We start from the raw sequence: 17,100 nt of genomic DNA on the forward strand, positions 1-17,100 counted from the left end.
CAATTACCATTACCAATGAATGGAGCTAGAAAATGTTCCTCCTCTGTCTTTTATTTATTGCTTGTTTCACTCTCTGATTTTTGCATGTAACCTTGAGATCAACAAAGATTGATGTTAAATATCTTCTATGGAAATCATTGCAAAATTATGCCAGAAAAGAAACAAACTGACATCTACCATGCTGGGCGCTTGGGACACTTTCACAGCCCGTGATACCTGTTAAGTTATGTTCACACTCCTGAGTGTAAATCACAAGCCTCAGTTTACCTCACAAAGCTCTAGGAATGTTGGGCTTTCCTATATGCCTTCTGGGTATGTGATCATGCAATACTCTTTGCCCTGAATATTTTAAAAAAAATTGTTTTAACCTGAAAAATGTATTATGATTCCACCCATTTCTAGTTTGGGCATTGTTTCCTTCAGGAAGCCTTGCCCAAATCTCAAGAGCTAAGGGCCCCTGCCTTCTACTCCCATGGAAACCTGCAGGTAATTATGTTCATAGTTCCTAACATGGTGCTGTATTGTCTGAGCAGGAGTCTGTCTCATCTACCAGGCTCTGATATCCACATGGGGAGGACAATATTTCATTCATTTTTGTACCCTTAGGTTGTAGTAGGGTGCCTAGTGCATATTAATGATTCAATAAATATCCATTGAATTTTTAAAAATTAAATTGAATTGCTTATACTCATAAATCTATTGTAAGTATCATGGCAAGAAGCAAAGTTCTAAAAAAGCCATTAGAAAATTATGGAATATTTAGGGCTTTATTTAAATGTGGTTTCCACTACATATTAAAATCATTAATAAAATATTTAAATGAATATCAATGATAACTCAGGTGCATTTTTCTTGACACAAACTTGGCATATGGGAATCTGTGTTTATATGGTTCAAATGGAAAACCTGGAAGTGAGTTTTTTAAAAAATATATATATTTTTTATTTATTTCTGAGAGGAAGAGAGAAGGAGAGAGAGAGACAGAAACATCAGTGATCAGAGAGAATCATTCATCGGCGGCCTCCTGCACACCCCACACTGGGATTGAGCCCGAAACCAGGGCCTGTGCCCTGACTGGGAATCAAACCTTGACCTCCTGATTTGACACTCAACCACTGAGCAACACCAACCTGGCTGGAAGTGATTGTTCATTTAATAAAGAGTCTTTGTTTTACAAAATAAGCCATATGATTGCTTGAAATAGTGAACTCCTTATGGTCATTAAATTGACCAAAAAGAGGTTTAAAATGCCTGTTTGCCAGTAACATGTGATATGTACAAATTCAAGTATTTCTATATCTTAATAGAATGTGTTGGGCATGTCTGCAAGAAACATAGGGCATAATATTTCAGAAAGATTATAGATTATTCCAACTAAAACTTTCAAAGTGGGATCAATTGTCATGACTACTTCAACCAATATGGGAAATTGGAAGAGTGTTTCAACAGACCCCCCCCCCAATAAAAAAAACCCCCAAACAAACCATAAACAAAACCAAAAATTGCTGAATCCCAAAATAGGTTCCCCAGAGATGTTGGGAGTCTTGTGCTGGATAGGATGTGGAATGGGAATTGCTTTGGAATTTGGGCTAAAGTCCAAAACTGAGGACAACTAGCAACAGTTGTTTCAGTGACAGTTGAGACACTGGGTAAGTTCCTCATAGGACAAGCTGAGATGTGGCCCAATTGTGAACAGTCACTTCAAAGAACACATTTAACAGCCGGTTTATTAGAAGATAGTGACTTACAGGAAATTGTAGGCATAGAGAGCAATGTGGCATGGTAAGAAGCTATGTGATCTCATCTCAATTTAAGGGAGGACACTTCAAAAGACATCTTTTGAGAAAGGACAGTGAGGAGAGAAATGCTTGCCAGCAGTGAGATGCTGTCTTACAGAATGGGAGGCATATCTTGGGAGAGTTTGAAATGTGTTTTCTAGTACAATGCTTCACAGTGGCCTGATATTGGATAAAACTGAATAAAAATGAATTTGTAGAAAAATGAAATAAAAAAAACTTCAAACTAGAAACCCCAATCAGGATATAGGCACCCCTATGTTCGTATTAGCACAATTTACCATAGCTAAGATTTGGAAACAGCCTAAGTGCCCATCAGCAGATGAGTGGATTAGAAAACTGTGGTACATCTACACAATGGAATACTATGCTGCTGTAAAAAGGAAGGAACTCCTACCATTTGCAACAGCATGGATGGACATGGAGAGCATTATGCTAAGTGAAATAAGTCAATCAAAGAAAGATAAATATCACATGATCTCACTCAGTTGTGGAATATAATGAACAACATAAACTGATGAACAAAAACATATCCAGAGACAGAGAAGCATCAATGAGACCATCAAACCTCAGAGGGAAGGGAGGGGAGGATGGGGGTAAGGGGGAAAGATCAACCAAAGGACTTGTATTCATGCATATAAGCCTAACCACTGGACACAGACGCCAGGGGGGTGAGGGTATGAGTGGGGGTGGAGGGGCAATGGGGAGATAAGGACACATATGTAATACCTTAACCACTAAAGAATCAATAAAGCAATGGAATGAAACCAAGAGAAATTGGTTAACATGTTACTGGCTGCAAATAATAGAAACCCAGAATGAAAGGTCTTACATAACAATAATACTAATGTCTCTCATAGACAAATAACTCCTAAGTAGGGTGGGCCTCACGGCTGGGGATTACTGTGCCTCAACAATATCAAGTTTCTTTTTTTTCTTCTTCTTTAAATATTTCCTCCACCCTGCTCTCCTTTGAGTTTGTTTCATCTTCAGATTGGTAGGAAGCAGGCTGGGTCAGTTTTAAACAGCACGTTTGTGGCCAGTAACGCCCAGGTGAAGAAGAAAGAGTCTTTTCTTTCCTTTTCTAGAATCCCCCTAACAGCCTTTCCCCACATTTCCTTGTCCAGAGTTGCATTACATTTTTATTCCCAAATCAATTTCTGGCTAAAAATATGGAATTAGCCACATTCCACTGAGGTTGGCCTGGAGTTGAGGTTCATGCTAATAGAAGGAAAGGTGAATATTTAGACAAACTTAGATTCTACTGAAAAGTGAAGAACAGGGCACCAATATTGTTCACCAGAGAAGATATGGAGATTTTTAATCTTAGTGGAAATGTGCTTTCAGTGGATAGAAACATGAGACACACCGTATGATGCAAATGTGTGTCTGAGCCAAACTGGGCATCCAGAGCAGTTACTGAAACTGCTTTCTGGATGACATCACATCACATCACATTACAATTAAGACATATTATGAAAAGGCTTATGTATGGACCTCACTTAAAATTAAAAGGCCTCTCAAAAGAGACATGGTATTTTGCTGCGGGGCCTTTATAACGAACTAGATCTCCCAGATGCCCAATTGAGTTAACTCTGCATTGAATAACTATGTCCACACTGGAGGCATCACACTGAAGTTTTAAAACGCCTTCCTCTGGTTCTGAAGAACCTTTGCTTCAGACGAGGACAGCAAAAGAAGGAATATGTTCTTATGAGTATAGCTGTTCTTCTGCCTTTGTTATAAATGGAACATTTCAAGAAATACTATCTTTCTAAGTGGCTAACTATTAAATTATTCTAGTTATGCCCTGGGACAGAGATGATGTTTTTAAAAACTTGCAAAAATTCTAGAAGATTATTCAAACTTAACTCTTTTTAAAAGCATAGCTTTCCAGCACTAATCTATTAAATTTTTTCTTGGAGCCATAATGTGTAGTTTTTGTTTTTCTAGTACAGTACTTGAGCAGAATAGCATGGGTTGGAAATTTTCATTCTATCATATCTATTATTCTGCAAAGCGATAGGAATATTTAATGCCAGACTAGCTCCTTCACGAATAATACTTGGGGGGAAATTTCACTCGTTTCACTGGCAGCTTTTATTAATGCTCCTCACCTTGAATGCCAAATATAGAAGAAAAAGAAATCCCAGAAGAGAGAGACATTGTTTTATTTCTTTTTTTTTTTAGAAGACATATTTTTGCTCCATAATTTTTCTTGGTTAGATGATTTTAAGTTCTCCTCTTCTCCATCTCTCTTGCTTGTTTACTCCAGGAATGCAAAATTGACCTTGACTTTAAGGTCAAAGCATTTTTAGACTGTGCAGTCAGCAGAGAATAGAAAAAAAAAATCAATGTGAAACATATTGGAGAGGAATGAGGGTAAGAGTAAAGTAGAAGTGCTGGGAACTCATGCAGGGATTGGAAACAATGAGGTAATAAAGTAAGAATGCACTACCCTGAGATTTTTATGATTCCTTTCTCTTTTGCTTCCCTTTTCGTACATGGGCGTGGGTGAAAATTATGGTAATTTAAAGCCTAATGCATTTTCAAAGCATTTTCAGGGACTAAAAATTACTTTGTCATGTAAAAATGAGATGTGTTTCATCCTCACCCCCACCTGCCCCAAAATTCATTTTTTTCTTTCTCTTTGTCTGTTGAACATGGGGAAATGACTAGTTCATACCTGATATGGCACACAAATTTAGGGGTGTTTCCTGAAGCTCAATGGCCAAAAATTGCACTGAAAAATTTGAGGCCTTTTATCAGAATAGTAAATAAATCTAATTTTTAGTGAAAACACATTTTGATTTTATAAAGATACATACCCCATGTAAATGCTGAATAGGATCACAGTGAAAATTTTGATAATAAAACTATCCATGTAGTCTAGTTTTTTTCTAGAATTTTAGCCACAGGCCTTGGAAAGAAAGGAAAAAAGTCATTCAGTTGTCATTTATGACAAGGATTATCTTCTTTTTTCCTTTCCATTTATCATTGTAGTCAAGAACAAATTAGGCATAAGAAGAAACAATTCCCACTCCTTGTTGAGCTTAATGTTTACTATAACTTAGGAGAGTATGATCAGAGAAAATTTCAGAATGATCAGTAAAAATTTTAACCTTTACATGTTAGATGTATGCATATTCTCTACATATATGCAAATATAAAAGGACAAACAGGTTTTCAATCATCCTGCCATATAGATATGAAGTTTGTCTGATTTTAAGTAATTATTAAGGCAAAACAGACTGTATTGTGCTATCTGGAAAATATAAAATGTTTTCTCAAAAAGAGATTAGTATTAAATATATGGCAACTTCTCTAAAAAAATCTAAATTAAATATGTTACACTTGAGATAAAGAGAACTGTTCTATAACTCAGATTGCCAGACATATATGTTAGAGGTGATTATGTCTAAAATACAGCCTTCATTATCTAACATTATTTCAAAGCTTATTACTTTTGTACTGACCTCACATACTTAAATTTTATAAATGCACAATAATTCATGGAGAATAGAGCACTGGGTACATTCATGGATAACCATGAGTGTCAGCTACTGGCAGAAATGGGTATTGATGGTTTTGCCTGTATCACAGCAGAAAGTGAAGAAAATGGAAACCTTTCCCCTCCACTTTCGGAAACATTTGAAATGATTCCCTGGAAAAGAAGAAATCTAAGTAGGGGGAGATACAGGTTGCCCCTTACTTTGATCAGTAGAGTAAGTTCAAAGATTGTTTCTTCTACATCTTATCTTACACCTACATCTCACATCAGATTTGACAGATTCCCTTAAAGGATAAAAAAATAAAAGACAGGGACTTCTAAGCGGAATTAATTATGTACACCTTAATTCATAGAAAATCAGCAGGGCAACAAGAAAGATTCTCTCCTTTAACATTGATTTTCCTCATATTAATTTTTTTCAGTCTGAACACTCCAGGCAAAAATTCACTTGGCCTCAACTAATTTGCAAATGGCATCATTCACTGCTATTTTGCTACCCATTTCTCAAATCTCAATTAAATGTGTTGACAGTTTCCCTGCTAGAAACACACAGAAAGGTCTTTCCCCAACCAGAGGTCTTCACTCATTTCCTGCTAGTGGACTTGGCAAGTGGAGTCAAAACATCCATTACCGAAGCTGAGTTTTAATTTAGAAGGTTATCACCAGAGTCAGCTAAATAATTATAAAATCCTTTACAAATGTAAACTGCCACCGAAATGTATAGTAGCAGCTGAGAACAATATGTAGATCATGAGACCTATTTACAATGGGTTTTTTAAAGAATGCATTTTAGATTCTTACTCGTGGAAAGCTTGCATAACCTTTTGAAGAACCCCTAGGATGAACTGAAAATGTCTTCTCACTGCAAGTATTTTTTTTTCTATTAAAACCAAAAATAACAACAATAAAAATGACTCTGCAAGTCTTGGTGCTCTGGCTCAAACTCCACCTTCCCTGCAAAACTAATAGCAAGGAATGATAGGGGATAGAGTTTTGACTAAAGAAATGCCAATGGAAGGGGGAAAATGAAACTGTTGCTTTCCTTATTTCTTCTATACCAATAATTTAATATAAAAATATAGAATTCAGTGTAAGTATAATAAAATATGAAATTAGTATGCATTACTTTGAGAGTATGGACTTTAATAAATCATTGAATGTTAGAAATATGCTTATATATAAAATGGGTACCCACTTTATGTTAACAGTTTTCAACAAATGTTAGCTACAAAGGATAAGGAACAAACTATCAGAAGTTTTTAACAGAGACTAACTGGTCAACCCTCCTCTTTATAGCTGTTGAACTGAAGCCCAAGAGGTTGAAAGACTTGCCTTCTTCATACAGTGGGCAACTGGCAGCCAGGCTCAGGGACTTCCCTGCATCATCACTGCCACAGAACCTTTTTGAGCATATGGCTTAATAACAAGAGTAACTCTACCTGCCCAGGGGTTATTGATGAAAGGAAATAGAGGTTGGACGAATTCCTTTAAAATTTTAATTCGTGGCACAGTGCCTTGCATGGGGCAGGCACTCTGTAAATGTCGGAGGAACAGAATTTGTCTAATAGCTGTGGTGAGGGCTGGCTCTGATTCACTCCTCAAAGCTCATTGCGCTCACCCCACCTCTTTAATCAGACTTCTGCAACCAGCACCTCTGACCTTCATTTCACGGTGGGAGAATTACCTGCACTACAGGAGCAGGGACGGGTAGCCTCCACCTGGTACTGGGAAGGGGACAACCTTTTTCTTTTGTTCAGAAAGTAAGAAGCACTCAGCGTGACCCTGGTGTAAACCGCCCTCTGCAGTATTTAGGAGCCAAGCTGTCTCTGCCAATCTAGCTGCCCCTGGCAACCTTCATCTTATCTGCTTTTCTCTCTAGGACAGAGCAATCAGTTGGAAGGTATTTCCCCTCCCTGGTTTCTTCCAGTCCTGAGCGGAGCACTGGGGGCAGACGCAAAGGTGAGTGATGCCGAGGCCTGCTGGCCCTATAGCCTGCGTGGCTTCCTGCTTGGCCTGTGTGCATTGTTTTGGTGGACTGACTTCCATGGACATAGAGAAAAAGTGGGAAAGGGCAACTAGCTCTAAAAATGAGGAAGAAGGAAAAGAAAATGCTAAAAACCCAGTTACTCCTGCAAAGTTTATGGGGTCTTTGTTTTGGCTGACCTTACAGATGGGTTGTGTTGTTTGTTGACTTGAAAAAAAAATGTTGCCATGGCTTTCTGTATCCAGTAAGTACATTACTGTGTTCAGTTAATTGAATTTACACATTTTTGCTAAATGAGATTTTAAAATGGGGATATTTTTAAAGAGCATGGAGTGGGGAGAGGTGGTATGACTTCTTCCAGTTCTACCTGCTTTCTGCCAGTCATATACTTCTCCCGCTGTCTCTTTCTTCTCCCCATCCTCCTTCTTCAAATAACCACTATGCTCCCAGCACCAGCCACCACAGGATGTCCTTGGTACCTGTTTGGAGAGAGAAGGGGGAGAAGAAGCAAAGGACAGGGAAAGACAGCATCACAGGTTGCTTTGGGAGAGTGATCTGTGTTGGATGAGTTAATCCTCCATATATCTGCAGCCTTGCCTTTTCTCCAACTAGCCTCCAACTTTGGCATCATGGTTTATCAGTCAGTACTCATGAGCTCCTAAAACAAGAGGTCAATGCATTGTGGGTCAGTGAGTGAATAACACACAGAGATGCTTCATTCATGGAACTGTATGGCCACTGAAGTTACATGAGTTGTATGATCAAGGTTAAATCTCTTTTGTCTCTGAACCTCAGTTCCTCATCTATTAGGGACAATGCAGTCTCTGTTTCCTTCACAATGTTCTAAGAAAGAAGTGAAATATGGTTTGTGAAACCATAAAGCATGATGACAGTCAAGGATATATATAGTAACTTTTAATATTACTAATTTTATCATGCAGAAAAATTTATAAACTGAATCTTCTTAGGTTTCTCTTTCAACTGGTACAGGTGATTTCACGTTTAGAGTTGAACTTGAATTTTGTAGTGGATAGAGACATAGTTTGCTGGCCATAAGCCCCACTCACTCAAAAAGGTATGTCATTCTCTGCAAAGTCTACACCAGGTAGACTGGTTCCTTATGTGCCCTCACAGATCCAGTCCAGGGCTCCCTTACTCCAGACCCCTGTTGCTCTCCCCATCAGCCGCCGCCCATCTGAAGATGAGATCCTTGCTCAGCAGTCTAGACCTAGAACCTCCTGTGCCCATTTTTTTATAGGTGATGGTCTTCTGGAAAGTGAGAAGGGAAGAGCTTCCTGGCTTTGGCGTTCTACTATGTTAAAGGGGCACCTCTGTAGTGAACGGGGGGATGGTGTAGCTCACACATGGCACTAGAGGTGTCAAAGGCTGCACTAGAACTGGCCACTGTGCCTGGATCCCCTCCCACTCATTCTCAGTCCCATGGCTGAGGCAGGCTGGTCATGCCTGTCTTGTTCCTTCCCACCAACTCAGTCCTCTAAGCATTTCTGCATGAGTTTGGTCCTCATTTAGAAATATGCTTTGAAAGTTTTCAGCAAATTCTTTATTCCCTATGTAAATTGCCAGATGTCTATAGCTTAATGGACAGGAGTTTCTTCTAAAGCTAAAAGCCAGATATATCTGGATCTTGGTTCCAGGCAAATTGGAACTGTCTTTCCTACCTCAATCACACTTATTATTATGAAGCCTCCTCTGTATGGCATCAGAATGAGCCCTTTATTGCTAAACAAAATGATAGACCTCTTTCAACTAATGCTCTAGAGAAATATATACTGTCTTTTATTTATCTAAGATCCATATACCTAGGAGTCACTTTATATTTAAGGTAATGAAGGTTTAAAACAGGGAGTATGTGAGAGCTTAATACTCCTTTATGTTACCGAGGAAGTAAAAATGGCCAGATTTCTTGTTAATTAATGATGAAGAAGTTGGTTCCTTATGAAATAGAATATATGGGGTTTCAAGCAAATTTTTGTTTTTGGCAGAGCTCTGATTTTCACGTGTCTTCTAGCATATGAGTTCAGCAACACATAAACACTTCTCACCATTTATCTTAAAACTGTAAGTAGTTCATTCACTTGATCATATCCATGCTATTCAGTGTTAGCACTCTATAAGGTGGTAAACAGAGACTATCCATTAGAAACTTAAAAATCTATACCCAGAGAATAATTTATGAATCCAGTCACTCAGCCAGCATATATTCATTGAGTGTTTATTATGTGCTAGGTGCTGGAGTGACACAAAAATGAGCAAGATGTAGATTCTGCCTTGAGGGATAGCAGGTGATTTCCTCAATATGCTATATTAGTGGTATCATAACATCCAGGACTCAGCCAGGAGTTATACTGATCATAAATCGATAACCTCATTTCAAGGCTCAAACACAGAGATGGCAAATAAAGCCCAAGCCTGCCCCAGGCAGTATTGACTGAAGCAACACATGACTTATAATAGCAGCAGGCAATGAATAATTTTGCTACCAAGGATAAAGAAAAACTCCTTTCTCAATCCCTTTCATTTAAATAACGTTTGGGTTTATTTTTTAAAAATCCACAAAGTTTATATTAATGCACCATCATAACTGCTTTGTCTGGTTGAGAGGGGCAAAGACTGGGAGATGTCGTCTTAAGGAACAGAGTGGATTATTTGGGGGCAAATTGTCTTTACTGGCAGTATAACGGATCATCTGGTTTGCCTTTTCCCCCTTATTATTTGTGATGGTTTCTGGACAATACTGGAAGCTAATATTTCAGTGTACCTTACTGGTCTTTTAAGAATGTTGAAGACCCAGAATAGGCGAGACAGTCAGCAAAATCCTTAAGCACACCACCTGGGCTCATCAGCCTGACTTTCAATCCCATTTCTGTCATGTACTCAAAGTGTGATGTTGGGCAAGTTACTGAACCTCAGAGTGCCTCAGTTTCCTCATCAATAATAATAGTATGGGATGATAATAATGGTGTCATCTCTTAGGGTTGTTGTGGGGATTAAATGAGGATGACACATTCTTAATACAATGCTAGCTCATGGTAACTGCTGTGCTAGCCATTATTGCATCCCAGTTTTTAAAGTACAAAGATAATCTCAAAGACAATTATTATCTACTTTCTCATCCTACCTTTCCCTCTGCAAAGCCACTAGCTAAGTTATAAGTGTGCAGTAATAAGATCAGATGATTTCATGAGAAGTGAAATATATTTCTTAAGCATAATCCAAATTATGAGTAATCTATAATGTAAACTAAAATTGTTATTTAGTAATAACAATTTATTAACAGTAAATCAGGGAATGATATTTAATCAAGAATTAATTTTAATCCAGGAAATACTAGATTTGATATTTATATTTATTTCATGTATGCATCTGTTTATTTATGTTCATGAATATCTGTTTGGCCTGAAAATAATTGAAGACAGTTTACAAAGATGCACATTATTTAGCAAGGTAATACCAAATTGAAATTAATAGGAGAAATTAGATAAAGTGAAAATAAAGATAAGAAAAGAAGACAGACTTTTGTATATGAAATTGTACCTTGAAGTCCCATGAACTTGCTGTGAGTGCTTCGCCATGTTGGTTCTCGGGTGTCTAGGGGACAATTTTAAGAGAAGAAATGGAAGCAATAATACAACTTATTAAAATCATTATGTAAAACAAACTCGTTGCTCAGGAAAGGGATAAACATTGCAGTCACTTTGATAAGAGTAATTTCTTTCATGTTGCTCAGCTTTAATAGTTATCAGAAACTTGGAATATGGTCCTTAATAGATTCATACAGTAGCTGTTTACTTAGCCCCGACCCCATAGAAATTATTGTGCCACATGCTACAGAGAACAGAGACATGTAAAACTCTCCCTTCTCTCAAAGAATATGTATCCAATAGAGAGTAGAAGCAATACATTAATAAACTAACTTCAAGGTAGATAATAACGAAAGGTACACGTGCGGTGTTAAAAGAAGCAATTTAAGTCTCATAGCAATCCATGGACCACCCCAGGAGAAAATATTGTTAACAAGTATGTTCTTTGTACTTTCTAATATTTTAACTCTGCTAATTTTAAATAATGGGTTTTAAATACTTAAGATTGTCAAATGTGGATTTCAAAACCACAAGAATATAGTAGAATGCATTGCCAACTCAGATCTATTAAAGGTAATTAGGGGGCAGAATTGGCATGGATACTAGGAACCTATCCCCGACTCTGTATATATAGCTCAGAACATGAACTTATAAATTTAGTGTCAAGCCTCACATTAGTCCTTCATCTCATATTGTCAAAAATTGCTTCTGGAGTTTTCAGAGAGAGAGAGAGTGAACACATAGCAAAAATTCAGTCTTTTCCTAAAAGTATGGGCATTCATTCTATACATCTATTCAACAGCATTTGACATTTCTTATAATATAAGAGCAGTAGTGGGCATAGAAATACAACAAAAGTGAAATGTGTCTCTTTTCCTGAAGAAAAACAACTCATTGTTTTGGTGGGGAGACAGATGTATAAACAAATAAGAATAGCAACAGGATAAATGCCAATAGACGTATATAAGAAAAGACAAGCTTAGCCTAGTGATGGAGAGGAAAAAGCCACACTAAGCTGCCATTTAAGTTTCTCCTTGAAAGATGAGCCTTTTGCCAAGTGGAGATTGTATGATATGGACGAAATTCATCCCTGGTAGAGAAAATGCTCTCAGAGCACCTCTAAACCAATCAATTTAATATTTCCTAAGTACCTATCAAGGATTCAGCATGAGGTTAGGTGGGGTGGTAATTATGAAGAAATAGAAAACTTGCTATTAGTCTTCAGAATGTCTACTTGTAATAAGTAGATTAAAGTTTCCACACACGTTTAACATAATTAAGAGGTCATGACTGTAGGCCCTAAATGGTGTGTTTCAACATAAGACCTGAGGATTAAAGAAGGACATGATTATGCAATTTAGAGGGACCAGGGCCAGCCTCCCAGCTGGGGAGAGGCCCAATCTGTTTTTCGGAAACCAGGATGGGGTGTGGATAGTGGGGGAGAGCCTGGTTCAACAGCCCAGCCACTAAGCATTCATTGGGTGCCCAACCATGTGTCAGGTTCATGAGTAAGGAAGCAGCATCAGGCTCAGGAGAAAACTGGGCTAGACCAATGATTTGGGGAATGAGAGACCATGTGAAAAGAGGATAGAGGGAATCAGATAGGGCAAGAACGCTGCGGCTGGATTAAAGCGTGTTCTGAAAGGCAGTGGCTTTTATACTTGGAATTTATGAAAATGGGGAGTCACTAAAGGTGGCTGAGTATGGGAGGAAGCTGATGAAAGTAGTACATAAAGAAAATTAATTTTGCACATGAAATGTAATACTGAAGGGGATTGTAGAGATCCCTTCACTCACCGACCCTCCAGATTCCCTTCCCCTGCCATCTTTCAACAGAAGAATAAATTAAGGCCTAAAGAGGTATGTGATTTGCTTAAGCCGGAATATAGTAATCTTGTCTTCATTTCAGTCTCCTTCTCTCTGTCCAGCAGTGTGTGAGCTCTACAGGCTGGGTGGCTGGGCAGTAAAGGGCAGAGGATCTCTGCCTGGGACCACCCAGGCTGAAGGTGGGAGGGAAGACGGTGGGAAGTAGGGTTTAGCTCAGCCCACATTGCAGCCATAGAATCAGAATGTTGGAGCTTACAGAAGACCTAAACCTCATCTAGTCCAATCCTATTGCTTCACAGAGAGGAGAAAGTTGAGGGCCTAGTGGGAAATGTGACAATCCAAAGGCAGAACCAAGGCCTGACTAAGCCCAGCTCTCTGCCCTCCATAAGGTTCTCTGGCTCTTTCAGATCCCATGCCATGTTGGTGCACTCTGTTCTCTGTCCCCAGCTAGTTACCTGTGTCTACGCCATGACCCTTGGTCCCTCTGTCAAAGAAAGAAAGATATTGTTATCTGGAACCAGGATCCTTAAGCTTTTGATTAACTTGGTACTTCTCTCACTCCCAGATGTGTGTGTGTGTGTGTGTGTGTGGGGGGGGGGGCGGGGTGGAGGTAAACTGGGAGAAGAAAGTTAAACAAGGCATGTAGAAGATAGCTCCAGAATGGGTTTGCATCTCCATCTTCTAAAGAGCCACAGTTCTTTCCATTCTTATCTCCTTTCCACTTCAGCTGGAGACCAGTGTGTCTACAGGAAAGGGTAGGGAATAATAGAAGGAGAGGAGCAGTACTAGACTTTGGGACATAGATGCATGAAAAATGAAGACCAGTGAGAAAATGAAAAGGCCCTTCTTCATGCCCTTACATTCAGCTCGGTGTTCCCTCGGAACCTGATTGTGTGTGTGTGTGTGTGTGTGTGTAGGGGGGGCAGGAGTGAGGATCATTCGCATCTCCTCTCTTGCCCTCTGGAAGCCATGCTGTTTCCAGGAGAGGTAGGGGAGGGACTAGCTAATATTGGGGCTGCTGGGGAAGACACTTTCCAAATGGCATTGCCTGAGAGGACTGGAGCAGCATCACCAAAGCCCTGCTTAGACCTTCAGAGGGAAGGGGAAGTTTCTGCCCAGAGTGCAAGTGACAGCCAGTGTCAGAGATGACTAAATGAGGAGGGTCAGAAAATAGAAGATGTTTAAGAAATTCAAACACAACAACATTTGCAAAAAAAGCATTAAAAGGCAACTGGGAACAGATATTTTTATTTGATAATTTATAAAGTAAACAGGCCCCTATATTGCCGGGAGCCGGTCCATCCTTGCTGTTTCGGGGGACCTGGCATATATGGCATACGGTTCTTAATATGTTTGCTCACCTTCTTGGCGCTGTGTTTTAACCAAGGTCACCTCTCCGAGAAAGGTTGAATCCCCAAGTAGGGATTTTCCCCTGAAGTTAGGGAGGGAATAAAACCCCTCAACTAAGTGCCAGGCGGGTAATTAATCACTTTAACTATGAACAATCATGCTTAAGCTACATAATCTTTACTCCCTGGAATGGAGATAAGAAATGCCCTAACCTTTGTAATAGAGATTGACAGGATTAAAATGAACTGGTATAAATACAGATGTAACAAGACAGCAAGACACAGAACTCAGAACACAGAACCAGACAGAAAGACTCAGAACTTAGAACAGAATCAAGAAGACAGAACCTACACAGAGCCTAGAGACAGAAGAACTTCGCTGGAGAGAGCATGCCGGAGGATCCTGGAGAGGGACTGGCTTTGGAGCCTAGAGACAGAGCCTAGCGGGAGAACATGGTAAGGGATCCTGGACTGAACCTGACTACAGAGATTGGCAGGAGAACCTGACTGGAACCTGGACACTGAACCTGACTGGAGAACCTGGACCGAACCTGGCTGGAGACCCTGACAAGAGAACCTGGCTATGATGATCACCTGAACACTGCCTCCATGTTCTAGAACCTGGTAACTGAACCTGGCTGGAGATCCTAGACAGAACTTGGCTGGAGAACTGGCTACAGAACCTGGCTGGAGAACCTAGCGAGGGAACATGGCTACAGAACCTCGCTGGAGATCCGGGCTAGAGATCCTGGCTAGGTTGCTGATCAACTGAACGCTGTCTCCGTGTCATTCCTTCTTCGCCGACTCCGTCCACACCTTTGGGGAACCCCTGGACCCGCTGGGGCAGGACCCCGGCATCTGGCGCCCGAACAGGGACCCCTACGTAAGCCCCACTCTCGGGATGGATAGGACTCCACCATAGGAAGAGGGTGGATAGTCTTCGCCGACTCCGTCCACACCTTTGGGAACCCCTGGAACAGGATTCCCCTAGGTAAGCCCCCCTCCCCCATTGAGAACCCCCACACTCGGGACGGATCAGACTCCACTGTAGGAAGAGGGTGGATAGTCTTCGCCGACTCCGTCCACACCTTTGGGAACCCCTGGAACAGGATTCCCTTAGGTAAGCCCCCCCCCATTGAGAACCCCACACTCGGGACGGATAGGACTCCACCAGGGTGCTACAGACCCCCCTATAGAGGATAAATAGGGTAAGAAGGTGGATAGTACAGAACTTAGATTGAGAAGATGTGCCATACTGAGTCCAAAGAAAGAAGACTCTGTATTGATTCTTAGTTTGAGAAGATGTGCCATACTGAGTCCAAAGAAAGAAGACTCTGTATTGATCTTTAGATTAAGAAGATGTGCCATACTGAGTCTAAAGAAAAAAGACTCCGTATTGATCTTTTAACATATATGCTTGCTAGCAGAGGAATTAAGTTTACTCCCAGTCAGACAGAACGTTTTATACAAGAAATACGTCCATGCTTTTCTGAGGAAGGAAAGGTGCCAGAAAGGTAAATGTAGAGGCATGGGAGAAGGTAGGCCCAAGGAGCCTTATCCTTAACCCCACTGCAGCCTTTCCACCCCGGGAAAGTGCAGGATTGGCAAGCTCTCCCTGGGATGATAGATAAGGACTCAGGTAATAGTGGAAAGCGCCAATCCTACTCTTAAAATGGATATAAGAGAGCATTTGAGGTTTTTCTTTTTAATGCTTGCTTTTAAAAAATAAAAAAGGGGGAATTTGCCGGGAGCCGGTCCATCCTTGCTGTTTCGGGGGACCTGGCATATATGGCATACGGTTCTTAATATGTTTGCTCACCTTCTTGGCGCTGTGTTTTAACCAAGGTCACCTCTCCGAGAAAGGTTGAATCCCCAAGTAGGGATTTTCCCCTGAAGTTAGGGAGGGAATAAAACCCCTCAACTAAGTGCCAGGCGGGTAATTAATCACTTTAACTATGAACAATCATGCTTAAGCTACATAATCTTTACTCCCTGGAATGGAGATAAGAAACGCCCTAACCTTTGTAATAGAGATTGACAGGATTAAAATGAACTGGTATAAATACAGATGTAACAAGACAGCAAGACACAGAACTCAGAACACAGAACCAGACAGAAAGACTCAGAACTTAGAACAGAATCAAGAAGACAGAACCTACACAGAGCCTAGAGACAGAAGAACTTCGCTGGAGAGAGCATGCCGGAGGATCCTGGAGAGGGACTGGCTTTGGAGCCTAGAGACAGAGCCTAGCGGGAGAACATGGTAAGGGATCCTGGACTGAACCTGACTACAGAGATTGGCAGGAGAACCTGACTGGAACCTGGACACTGAACCTGACTGGAGAACCTGGACCGAACCTGGCTGGAGACCCTGACAAGAGAACCTGGCTATGATGATCACCTGAACACTGCCTCCATGTCCTTCCTTCTTCGCCGACTCCGTCCACACCTTTGGGGACCCCTGGACCCGCTGGGGCTGGACCCCGGCACTATATTAATAAATTTTTTGGGTAGCCTCTCCACTGCCCTCTGGGGATGTGGCTTATACCTTTGACGGTGACTTGAATAATAAATGGACACTCACCTTTCAGCCTTAAGGGATCAAATGATACTTTGAAAATAATTTGCCTCTAAATAACTAAGAGTAAGCCATATAAAATAATTTTTTAGTATAAATAATGTGTGGTTTAAAAAATTAAATTACCTTGCTCTAACTTTGGTTGTCCTTATAAATAAATTTTGCACAGTGTAAAATTCCAGAATGCATTCTTAAGGTCATTCAACTATTTACATGCTACTATACATGTATTATTAATACACACAACATTTTTTTCTCATTTAAGGGCATAGGTGTGTGTTTATAATAAAGAGAATGAATATCTCTGATTTTCATTCACATAGCTGCAAGTATTTTTTCATTCATTTAAACTGAGTTGGGATTTATCTATACAGCTTATGTGATTATATTTGTGGAAGGCTAAGTAGCAGAAACATTATAACATAGACAATGGTATTAACATATTCAGATCTG

The 17,100-nt window shown here is 40.1% G+C and overlaps 1 long non-coding RNA gene across 1 annotated transcript in view; it reads left to right on the forward strand.

Moving 5' to 3' along the window:
* Nucleotides 1-7,185: 7,185 nt before the first annotated feature.
* Nucleotides 7,186-17,100, forward strand: part of LOC132229230 (uncharacterized) — a 223,409-nt gene continuing 213,494 nt past the window's right edge. Inside the window, exon 1 of the long non-coding RNA XR_009451658.1 lies at nucleotides 7,186-7,266. This is a non-coding gene — a long non-coding RNA (uncharacterized LOC132229230). The remainder of the gene's footprint in view (nucleotides 7,267-17,100) is intronic.

Source organism: Myotis daubentonii, chromosome 3 (genome assembly GCF_963259705.1).
Source record: "Myotis daubentonii chromosome 3, mMyoDau2.1, whole genome shotgun sequence".
Taxonomy (NCBI): Eukaryota; Metazoa; Chordata; class Mammalia; order Chiroptera; family Vespertilionidae; genus Myotis; species Myotis daubentonii.